The sequence below is a fragment of the Trachinotus anak genome, unplaced genomic scaffold, assembly GCF_046630095.1.
Source record: "Trachinotus anak isolate AG129_WGS33_773 ecotype Australia unplaced genomic scaffold, CSIRO_AGI_Tana_v1 ptg000015l, whole genome shotgun sequence".
Lineage (NCBI taxonomy): Eukaryota > Metazoa > Chordata > Actinopteri > Carangiformes > Carangidae > Trachinotus > Trachinotus anak.
The window spans coordinates 14,948,850-14,960,026 of record NW_027273866.1 but is presented as its reverse complement, the minus strand read 5'-3'; positions in this window follow the sequence as shown (position 1 = coordinate 14,960,026).

The following is an 11,177-nucleotide window of genomic DNA, read 5'->3' as shown; positions in this document are numbered from 1 at the left end:
GCAGAGTCACACAGTTACAGTCACAACTTAATATATAGCGTCGTAATGTAGTCAAAAATACACTATGTCATATTAGTGTTTGTTTATGCCCGTCAATGCCGAGGTGCTCGAAGTGTACCCCCCCCCTAATGGCACCCACACTTGGTATCGCCCACGGCTGCCTTTCATTCCATTCCTCCCGGCTGAGGTGGACTGCAGCTCCGCCGCATTCATCCTGGAAGTCGCGGCGGGGAGAAATAGTAACTGCGTCGCCTGTAAGCTCCAAAAGCCCGCTAAGAAAAAAGTTTAGTGATGTAGGGCGGTTTATTTTCGCGCCCCAATCACCAACACTCCGCAGCTGGCTTTCTTTTATATGCCTTTTCTCTCTAACCCTGCAATAAATGTTTGCACAGGGATAAAGAAACTATACCCAGTTATGAAAAACCTAATTATATGATATCAAAACATCATCATAACGCAACCCACCATAGGGTGAGTTTGAGTTTAATCATCAGTCCAGTTATAAGTAGCAACATACGGAAATAATAGAAGAGTAAGTTAGTTTTGTAGGGAGAATTAATTAAATTACATTAGTCAAACTGGCTTTCAATAAGTCAGTTAATTAAATGATATTAAAGAGAGTCACTTAGAGAAGACAATTCACAGTAATATCCACATCACCTTTATTGAATATTTTATTTGTATTACAGAATCAAGAATGGTTGATTGCCTAGAATAAACAAGCAATATTGATGTTGTCTTTTTGCAGACTCGTGTTTTTGTGTTTCTAACCTCTAAAACCTTCCAACAAGTAGGAATGTGGGAAGCCAAGAGAATGCTCTGATAATAAAGCACCACCAACCTTACATAAGTTGAGAAAAATGTTCGGCTCTGAGAGGGCACCAGCTGTGCATTGTACCTGCTAATAAATGTCCACACGCTTCATCTCCATGTTTATTATGATTAATTGTGTACTAGATCCTGATGCTTCTTCTAAAGCCCACCCCACCCGCCTCATGATGTCAGCCACTGGTTTAACAGTGGGGAGAGCCCCTCTTCGCTGACATGGTGACCTGTAATTAGTGCTCGGGGGCCCACACTCTGGTCTGACTGCCTGTCAGAGAGAGAAATGGAGTGCCAAACATGAAAAGGGGCGCGGAAGTGTGTCTGGTCAAGCCAGGCTAAACCCCCTCTGGCCCAGATTGCACACAGCTTTGAAGTGGCATCAGAAAGGGACCCGTGAACAACAAAGCTACCTAGAGACTATTATCTTCAAAAAAACAACAAGAAAATGTTTGAAGCTGCAGCAAGAGTCAAAACATAAGGTCATTTGGTGGGTGACTGGAACCAGCATACTGTATCATGTGTGATGCCAACAGTAAAACAGGACCTTTTACCACCAACTGATTGATGCAAACTGTTTCACTCATAACTTTGTTCATCCAAGCGTTTTCTCTGCCCACCAGTCCCTTGTGCCCTGCACTCAGACTCTTTGTTGTCTAAAACACAAACAAAAAACACAATCCAAAGCACAAACCACTCCAAATGTGACACACCTTACATGTTCTGCTGCTTATACCCCCCCCCCCCTCCCTCTCAGACCACTGAGTGCTTCCAGTCTTTGTCTGCATCATTCCTGCCTTGATTTGATTAGCTTTCTCTGGCCGGGCAGGAGGTACAACTGGGAGAAGGTCGGGCTTTTTGTTGAGGCAGTATCTGACTAATTGAGATAACTCCCTCTGCATTTCTGTCTCCCCAGGGGAAGATAAGTAGCCACCCGCCAGACTTCAGTCATCGTGAAGAGTCCTTGCCATCAGCCCTTCCCTTAGCTTAATGTGACACATGCAGCAACTCTCCACCACCTCCGGGCAAGGCAACACCAACAAATCATGACATTTCTGCACAGACCGTTTTCTGTTGTGCTTTACTGTAACACTGTATGATACAGAGCAGTCAGGAATAAACCCATTTACAAACAGTTTGAAACAACCCGAGAGACAAGAAACACAAGAAGTGAAGCAAAAAAAAAAAACAGCAAGACCTTCGTGGCTCATCACAGTTTTCATCTATTTCAAAACAATTTACAAATAAGCAAGCAGGTAAGAGTTCAGTGTAAGTGGTTCAGATGACTAAAATAAAAACTATACGGCCAAAAATATGTGGACTCTTGAAATGACACTAATTTTTCATATGCCATATAGGTCAGGGCTTTGTGCAGGCCAGAGAACCTCTTTGAGGATGTGGTTTTGTGCATGGAGTCAGTCATTGAAGCTGTTGTGGTGTCATTAGAACTCATGCATTCCCCAGATTTACTGGAAACTTTAGTTTGTTGGCGTACTAGACCAGTATGCATATTTGACCTGAACCTGATGACCTTTTTATTATTTCTTTCCTTTGCCTTTGAACAAATGCTTGTGAACTGCTAAACGTTCATATCTGACAAGAAGCATGTGTTTTTCAAACTCCTTGGAGCTTGGACATGAAATCTAAGCAGCCGTGCATTCAATCAAAGCGAAGCAGATGTTGTCTAATTGTGGTCATTAGGTGCTCTGTTATGTAAGGAAACATACCAGTCTTACTGAAAAGTGTTAGGTCAGGAGAGGTGGAAGCTTTCCTGCTCTGAGTGCCAGATCAGTACTATCTGTATGATGTCATGTTTATTTTATGCAGTTTTTTTTTGTTAATGAGTTTGGATGTAGATCTACTCTGAGGCAATAAGGCAGATGGCTGGTCAGTTGCATGGGATTCTTGATTCAATATTTTCACCCCTCAGGGAAATACCAGGGAAAGATAAATTGGAAAGTGTTGGGATGAAAGGGAGGCTACAAGGTGCACTCCCGAGTACAGTAATTCTGCTGGAGTGCGATATTGAAACAGATCACTGAAAGTTTTAAGAATGAACTTCCTCATCTTGTAATATTGGAAGGAAAGTGCAGTCGTAATTCTGAAGCTCTGGTGTGCCATAAAGTTAGTTGAAGAGCAGCAGTGTAGAAACGTGCTGCGATCCCTGCAGGCAGACAGATAGATGACGGCATTGATCTCAGTTACTGTGCCAAAGCCCTTTTCAGATCCTGTCTGAGAATCTATTAATTTCTCCGTGGCATAAGCAATGGCATTGTAAGCAGAAATAATGGCTGAGGGATTAGACAGCTTGTTGTATTGTCTAATTATCATACACAAAACTGTTGCGGTGCAGCTTTTGATAACAAATGCCAGCAATTTTCTGCAAAATTTCCCCAATTCCCTCTAGATCTGAACATTGTTTGTTCACATTGTTAATAAAAGGACAGCACTTGTTTGTTTTGTTTTTTTTATTGTTTAGCTGAGACAATCACTGCTGTATTGTGCTGACACAAAAGGGCCAAGCATTGGCCGCTGAAGTGTTCCAGTCATGCTCACATCTGCATAGTCACCAGCTCTTTCCTCAATGGACTTTTCACTGGAGGACGGACGGTGCAGCGCAACAACAAGAGCAAAAAATATAAAGAATGAAAGAAAGTGACAGAGTCATGGGGGGTGGGGGGTGAGTCACCAGATGGTACAGTGAAAAGAATACACAATGGTAACCCTACACTAGTTCCTTTCAATGTGCCTATGTAAGCCTGTACCACAATAGTATATGCTGCTCTGATGCAGAATCCTGGCATCACTGGCTTGAGACGTTGTCTGAAAAAAAAATCCCTTTGAACTTTCAAAGAATATGTAGTATTTTATTTATAGATACACCGATACTAGTACATATTCAGTATTGGAGGATAAAGGGTTTAAGGAATATTTGTGTTAGTTCAATATTTTTATTGCCTATTGTTATTAGGTTATGGTATTGTTGTATGTTTCATTTTTTATAACACACGATTAGATTAAAACGTAGTATAAGGCCAGACTGCACATGGTCAAATGTGCAAAATTGAGGACATGGTTGAAAACTGTTGTGGAACAAATGCAAATACTGCAAATAACTGACATTGTGTTGTATTTGCATTCTGCCTTGTCTCAGCTGGTTTCAGCCCTTTATCTGTTTGCTTCTCTCCTACTCTCTGTGCACACACACAGTATTTTAATACAGCTGTTTGCAACGATGGTGGAATTATGATCACTCAGTCAGTCAGTCACTCAATCACTCACGACTATAGGGACATAATCACAATCAACATGGAAACACTGCTAAAACAATGTTGATGGGGCAAACTTTTTTTTGGCAATCAGACGGGTTAAACCAGCCGTTTAGCCAAATTATGTTGACCACTTTAATTTGAAGTAAAACCAGTGTGAGTGAGCTTTAAATAGAATAATTTTAAGATGAGGGTTGAGGGGTAGGGGTTGAACATACTGTACATAAAGAGCTGAGCCCATCACTTTGCTTATAAGCTCCTGTTCTGTTAGCGTACGCAGCGAGTTCTCTTGATGAAGGTTTCTTTCACTGGTCTTCCTAAAAAGCTGAAGCATGAGATTGGGGCCTTCAAGGGCATCTGCTACAGGGTATTTTAATCAGGATGTAATGACCATTATTTTGTTTGCATCTAACCCACTGATACAGCAGAGGAACAGAAGCTAGCTATAGGCGAGGCATTATTGTGCCTTTCTGTTGTTTCAGTATCGTTTTGTTGTAAACCTGATTTTAACAAACTGTTTTACTTGAATCATTTAGGTGAGTCACAATTTCCTACCTCGTCATCTGAATTCTTCATCTCACTGTGTGCAGTGCTCTTTGGAAATATGAGCCAGGAAACTGTGTGTGTCTGTGTGTGTTGTTGTTTTGTTTTTATGTGGCATCCACACGGCCAGTGTAGCAACATGGGGTCATGCTCGTGGCTGCGAGTCAATACGGGACAGATCGAAGCACCAGCTGTCATACCTGGCCTTGTCCCTATCTATTCACACAGTCGCCTGGCACTTAGTCAGCTCTACCGTGCTCTCAGCAGACACCGCGTTCCCTGCTCAGTCTGGTCCACTTAAAGCAGAATCAGAAGTGCAACAACATGCTCTTTATTTAGACAAAAATCTGGTGGTGTCTTCGCTAATAACAGTTGTTTTTTTGTTGTGCTGTATTTTCCAGTGACACCTGCGGAGTAGTGCAGCAAATAGTGTAACACTGCTTTCTTTTTGATGACATCTGTGTTGATAAAGCCCATTTAGTCATCAATTAATAATAAGATGAAGGTTTCCTGTGGCATTTTCTTGTAAATAAACAGATTTATCTTCACTGTGTAAAGTGTTTGTCACCAAATAGTGCTGTGGGACTGAGGCAGAACAAACAAATGTGAAAGTAATGCCAGTCCTCATTAAATATTAGTCAAGCCGTGCATTCTTTGCACCCATGTTTGCCAGTTAGCAGTCTTCCTCTTCCTCACTGGATTTGTGGCCTATGCATATTTGTGTGTTACCACCAACTATTGATCAGTGGAACAGGCAGCACAAGGGTACAGGGCTTTGCCTTGTGACCCACTCTTAAACTCCACAAGGTACCTTTAAAATTCAATTATATTAATGGATCAAATTTCAATTTTCAGAGATCCAGTCTGTCTTTTTTTTTTTCAACTAAAGTCTTAATCTGCTCACTCAAACTTTTAGACAATCAAACACTGATTGAACTTCCCTTAGCACCGGGCATCACTTTCATAAAGACCACTGACAGCTATAAGTGCTAAATTATTCAATGCAGGTATTGAATGTAATTCTGAGTATTGCATGATGCAAAATGTATATGTGCTTTGTCTGTGTGTGGCCTCTCTGACCACTAAGAGATCAGGACAGGAGAGTATTGAGCAGACGAATGAGATAGATGCCTAATGGACCTTTTTATAACAATCGTAAACAATTATTGATTTTCTCTGTCTGTCAGTGCTGGTCCGACTTTGCTGTGAAAGGCAAGAGCCAAAGATCAAGGGCTCAGTGTAACTTGATGCTGGTCAGTCACAGCTGGTCTTTGTGCCTTTGAGCAAGGTGGGGATGAGTGGATGCTTGGATGTCCTCGGGCTAAATTCAGTCTGAGTTCAACGCACGCTTTGTCCTTTACTGTCACAGCCAGATTTGTCTTTGTCTTTGCTTCACTGAGAGGTTGATTTCTCTCATGCCAATATGAGTCCTTGCAGCATGAAGTCATTGTAACTATGTATTGAACAGTGGAATAAAAATAGCACACAACTGAACTATGAGGTCTCACCACCTGGAGCTGGTGTATTAATAACTGTTATATATTAATATTGTGTGTTGTCTGGCAGACAAGGTTAAAGTGTGTCGGTGAAAAGCTCCTGAGCAAGCAGTTGCCTTGTGACTGATGTTGTGTGCACAAACACAGGACACCTTGAAAACCTTTTTTATCCCCAAGTCCATCAGCGACCGCTACCCGAGTTACGGGTGATTAACTACACTCTGAAAGACAAGAGTTTATTGTTACTTCCTAAACTGAGAAGCACATCCGAAGTCCATTAACATGAATTAAGATGTTTACCTTTTGGTGAAGCCTCAGCAGCAGCTCTCAGTCAGCGGGTTATTGTCTGTCCCGTCACAGGTCACTGGTTGTTCCTGACTCATAAATCACCTGGGCTGACCCTGTCCAACATCCCGCACCAGGTTTATGGAGGATTGTAACAGCGGGGATTAGAATATGTTGTTGGGATTAGTGTTGATTGTAATCGCTGATCCTTAGAGGTCACAGAGCTGGAGGCCAGGGAAAGGCTGGAGGCTCACTTGCAACAAAACAAACAACCCCCCCCACCTCACCTCCCTCAGCTCCTCCCCACCCCCACTGCATGGAATGTGCATATATGTTTGTTCTGGTCCTCAATGTTAACTCGGTATCTGCACCACAAATGTACTGATGAATGTATCACCGCTACCATAACAGCCAGTGCGTAGAGTTAGGTTGTTAATCTTCACAGTGTGTGCTGAACATGGGCAGGTCATCATGGCACTGGGGTATGTGCTGGATACTGAAGCGTGACCCCCCCCCCCCCCCCCCCCCCCCCCTCCTGTTACGAATCCCTCCCACTTTACTGCAGTAAAAACATTCTCTGAATATGTGAGGTGGGGGGTGAGTGCAAAGTGAGAGTGGGGATTTTGACAGAAAGTGAAACTGATTTCACTGAAAAATAAATCCTACCTGCTTCAGTATGTTGGGTTCATATAAATCTACCTGTCAGTCTGTTCTGGCAACACTTGGCAGACTCTTTTTGGGGGGATACGGGTCTCATCGATGGGGGTAGACTAGGCCAAACTAAATCTGCTGCCTCTTTGAAAGTCATCATCAACCACATCCTATGATTTACAGGGGGGTTCACATCAAGCACCTGGGCCGGATCCAAGTACACCTGAGCCCATAGTCCAGTTAGTCCAGCTCAAGTTTGGTTCATGTGTACTCAGGTACGCTTCACATCAGGTGTGAAAACTACCGTCTCAAAACTCTGAAGATGACTGCTTTACAGTGTTATGGGAGGATGACAGTGATCTGAAGCACATGTGAACGTGGTCAGAGCAGACTGTGCTTTTTCTATTCACATTACACTACAACCGTCGGATCAGATCTGACACCTTCAGCTCTGGTGTGAATCTGTCTCTTTCCGTCTCTTTCCGTCCTGTTACTTTCCCCAGTCGAACATCAAGCAAAATCAAAAGAGAAGCTTCAAATCCTGTCGAGATGTCTCTGGATCATAACTCATTTATGCCGAGCAGGGTCATGGCTGGGGTACAATGACAGAAGTGTCTCTTTCTCAACATCCTTGAGAAACCTTGTTCTTAGTATCTGTGCTGAGTCTGAAGCAGAGCCCTTGACTGTGTCCTAAACTAAAACCTCTGGTACAACAACAAATCTGCACTACAAGACAAAACAGGATAAAACAGAAGGCATGTTGCTCTGGTAAACAGACAAAGGAGCTATAGAGTGAATACCATGTTGTGCAGAGAAAGGAAAAGAGAAGAAGGGACAGAGGCAAATATTTGCCCTCACTGGAGAGGTGTTTGGGTTTCGGGCACCTTGTCCAAAGTCCAAAAACTAAAATTGGTCTGAGCACTTCCCCAAACTCTGTCCAGCAGTCGAAACTGAAACAGGCAACACCAGTGAGTGCAAACATAAATCCCAAGTCATCAATATGACCCCTCAGGTGTTGTTTGACCTTGGTTTCCTACATGCGTGTCATTTTTGTTGCTGGGATCAAGAAAGATATGATACTCCCAGTGTCTGCACGGAGGATTATAAATCCTGTTGACACATGTTGTCAAGGCTGGAAAAAGCTTCCCCACCATTCACTGTCAGAAATACTACACACGCACAGATATAGGCGAACTCACTGTCCTCCCACATGTTCAACTCCCTGCATGTTGTGTCTACACAGGCAGAGATAGCGCTGGTGCCAGGAATCGGAGGGAAACGAGGAGGACGTTGGAAATTTACCGAGACTGGGTTGGTGGGTGGGTGTGTGAAGTTTTCAGGGATTACACAATAAATCAGCACAATTACTGATAAGAGACATCTCTTAAGTCCTAGTGTTAATACCACCACGGCACATTTATATAACAGCTCCACTTGTCATGTTTATACGACATATAAAGTAGAAATGTTTGTGCTTTTAATCCTCTCACTCGGTGCTATTCTTAGCAGAAATAGATTCATAAAGTGAACCTTTTATTACCTCCACTGACGAGGTGATGCTTTCACTTGTGTTTTCTCTTCAGTATGTCGTTTAACATTGGCCTTGGCAGAGGTCTGCGCTTTCTTCGTGCCCTTCTAGTGATATTCGCTATTGTGTGTTTTGTACCAGCACGCTGAAAGTGTTAAATTGACCTTTCACTGCTGTTATTGTTGCTATGCCTGTTGTTTCTTGCATGGCACAAATGTAGTCCACAATCACAACAGTGGTGGATTTATCGCTCCAAATTCTTACAACAATAGGTCCTTGATTTTATTAGCTAGCTAGCTGATTAAGCTAACATTAGCTTAACGAGTTAATTGCACTTTAATGTTTCCAAATTTGATTTACTTTAAAATGAGATTCTTAAAAAAATGGCTACATTATGTCAACATTCATGATGCTATCATGCTAACAGCTAAAGCTACATGTCCCAGGCAAAGGGTGAGTATGATTGATGTAGAAGATATGAAAAGGAAGAAAAAAAAATGTTATTGTAGCTAGCTAGTTCTGGTATTGTAACTATGATGAAAATGTATCATTTCATAAAATAATATTTTCAGTGTCATTCGTCGCTCTGACTCAAGCTGCTTGCTGAACTATGAGTGGGCAGTTGCGGTTTATGGAAGGGCTTGGTCGATTGTTAATTGTGTTTTATTGTTTATTGTTCATGTTTTATGGTTTTCTGCAAAAGGAATTTCATGTCGTGGGACAAAAATCTGAACTGACCTCAACTGAACTGACACATCATTGCATAGATACATGATGTCCTGCAATAACAGAGCTCTATGAAGGAAACACTGCGCTTGACAAGCACTCACGCACTTAACATGATTTTATGATGCACATGTCTCGTCTCATGACTTGTTCATTCTCTGTTTCAAATATTGAATGGCAAAATACTAAACCTCTCTTTCCGTCAGTTCATATGGAACAAAAACAGACTCTACTGAGACACTGATTTAGCGCTGGGGGGACAGGAGCTGAGAGGTCGGCCTCTTTTAGTCTCAGAGGGACACAATGAGTGAAGGGACCGTCCTGTTCTGTCTGTTCTCCAGAGTGCAGAGCATCATGTGCTCACACAAAGGCTCAATGTTTGCTTCTCTTGCATCCCTCTAAATGCATCCCGCAGTGTCAAGAGAGGCTAAAAATAGCAGACTGGATGAAAAGTTTTAAGGCCCTCAGGGTGTGTGAGAGAGGCACACTGGGCCTGCTGTGCATTCACTCTTAAAGGTTTAAAAGTTTGTGCTATTTTTTCCATGTAACAGCAATAATGTAAGGAACACGGTGTAGGACATAAAAATAGGCACAAAAACAAAGGGACAACTTTATATAGAGGTGAACGAGTACAAGCAACTGTGGTTTTACATACTTTAGCCCCCATTAACGACAGATTACTCACTTTTTCAGAAGTAAACAAAGTTTTCAGATTAATTTCCTTCTTTCCAGGCAGCCATTATTTTCTGTTTATCTTAGCTCAGCATGAAATTAAATCTGAACCTTTATTAAGTTAGGTAATTCATTAAAGTAAACATTATTGTGCTTCATTTATTTTATGTTTTTTCTGTACAGTAATGTAGCTGCAAACAGAGAAGGCTCTGATAAATCAGCCTTGGTTTGTTCCAGTTGCTCCTGTTACCAGACGTTTTCAGACATTTCTGAGCATGTCATAGCAGAGAAACACACAGGTGTAACTCATAACATTAATTAACAACTGCATTCCAATTAGGTGCAGGAACCTGCAGGCCGAGATTAACAGCAGGGTTAAGCAGACAACTGCCCTGCAAGGCCCCGTCTCAGGGGGGCCAAAGAGCCAACTGGGTCCTGCATTATTACATAATCTTGTGGCCCTACCTTTGAGAGGGCCCCTGTGTTTAAATCTAATTCAGACATCTTTTTGCTCCTGCTTATAATGTTCTCACATTGTTCATTTCTTTAAATAGGAGAAATGCACCAAATAAAACATCTAAATGAGATGTGCCTCATTACATTACTACAACATACCGGATAGAGAAAAGTACTCCAAACATAGTGTACCAGTGTTTGAGTCCTGGTTGGTTTCTGGGTCTGTGTGTAAATATAATCCAGCTGCCAGCACTATATACTTCACAGAAACGGGATAATTGGGGCCCCAAATACATAAATTGGCCATAAGTGGGAAACTTAATTAAGTTAAATCGTTTAACTACTTCCGTTTCTTGCAGGTCAAAATATCTGCTCTGAATAAGGTCTAAATATTTTCCACTGAGCATTTCAAATAACAACGAGCAGATAGAGGTTCACTGTCCTGCCTGAGGACACATGTCTCTGGAGGACGAACACTGCCTGTGTCAGACACCAGCTCATCCTGCTGAGCACATGAAACAGTCAGTGAGGTAAAGCCTTGATGGGTTCTTACAGTCAGTAATTGTAGGGAGACCTGACACTGACAGAGTGCAGGGTCAGATCGGACATCAGGGACTGGTGGTGGTGGTGGTGGTGGTGGTAGGGTTCAGTGTTTACACTGTGCCCCCCCCCCCGCAACCCGGCTCATGCTGCCTGTCAATTATGTCTCCATCTGATTACATCATCTCC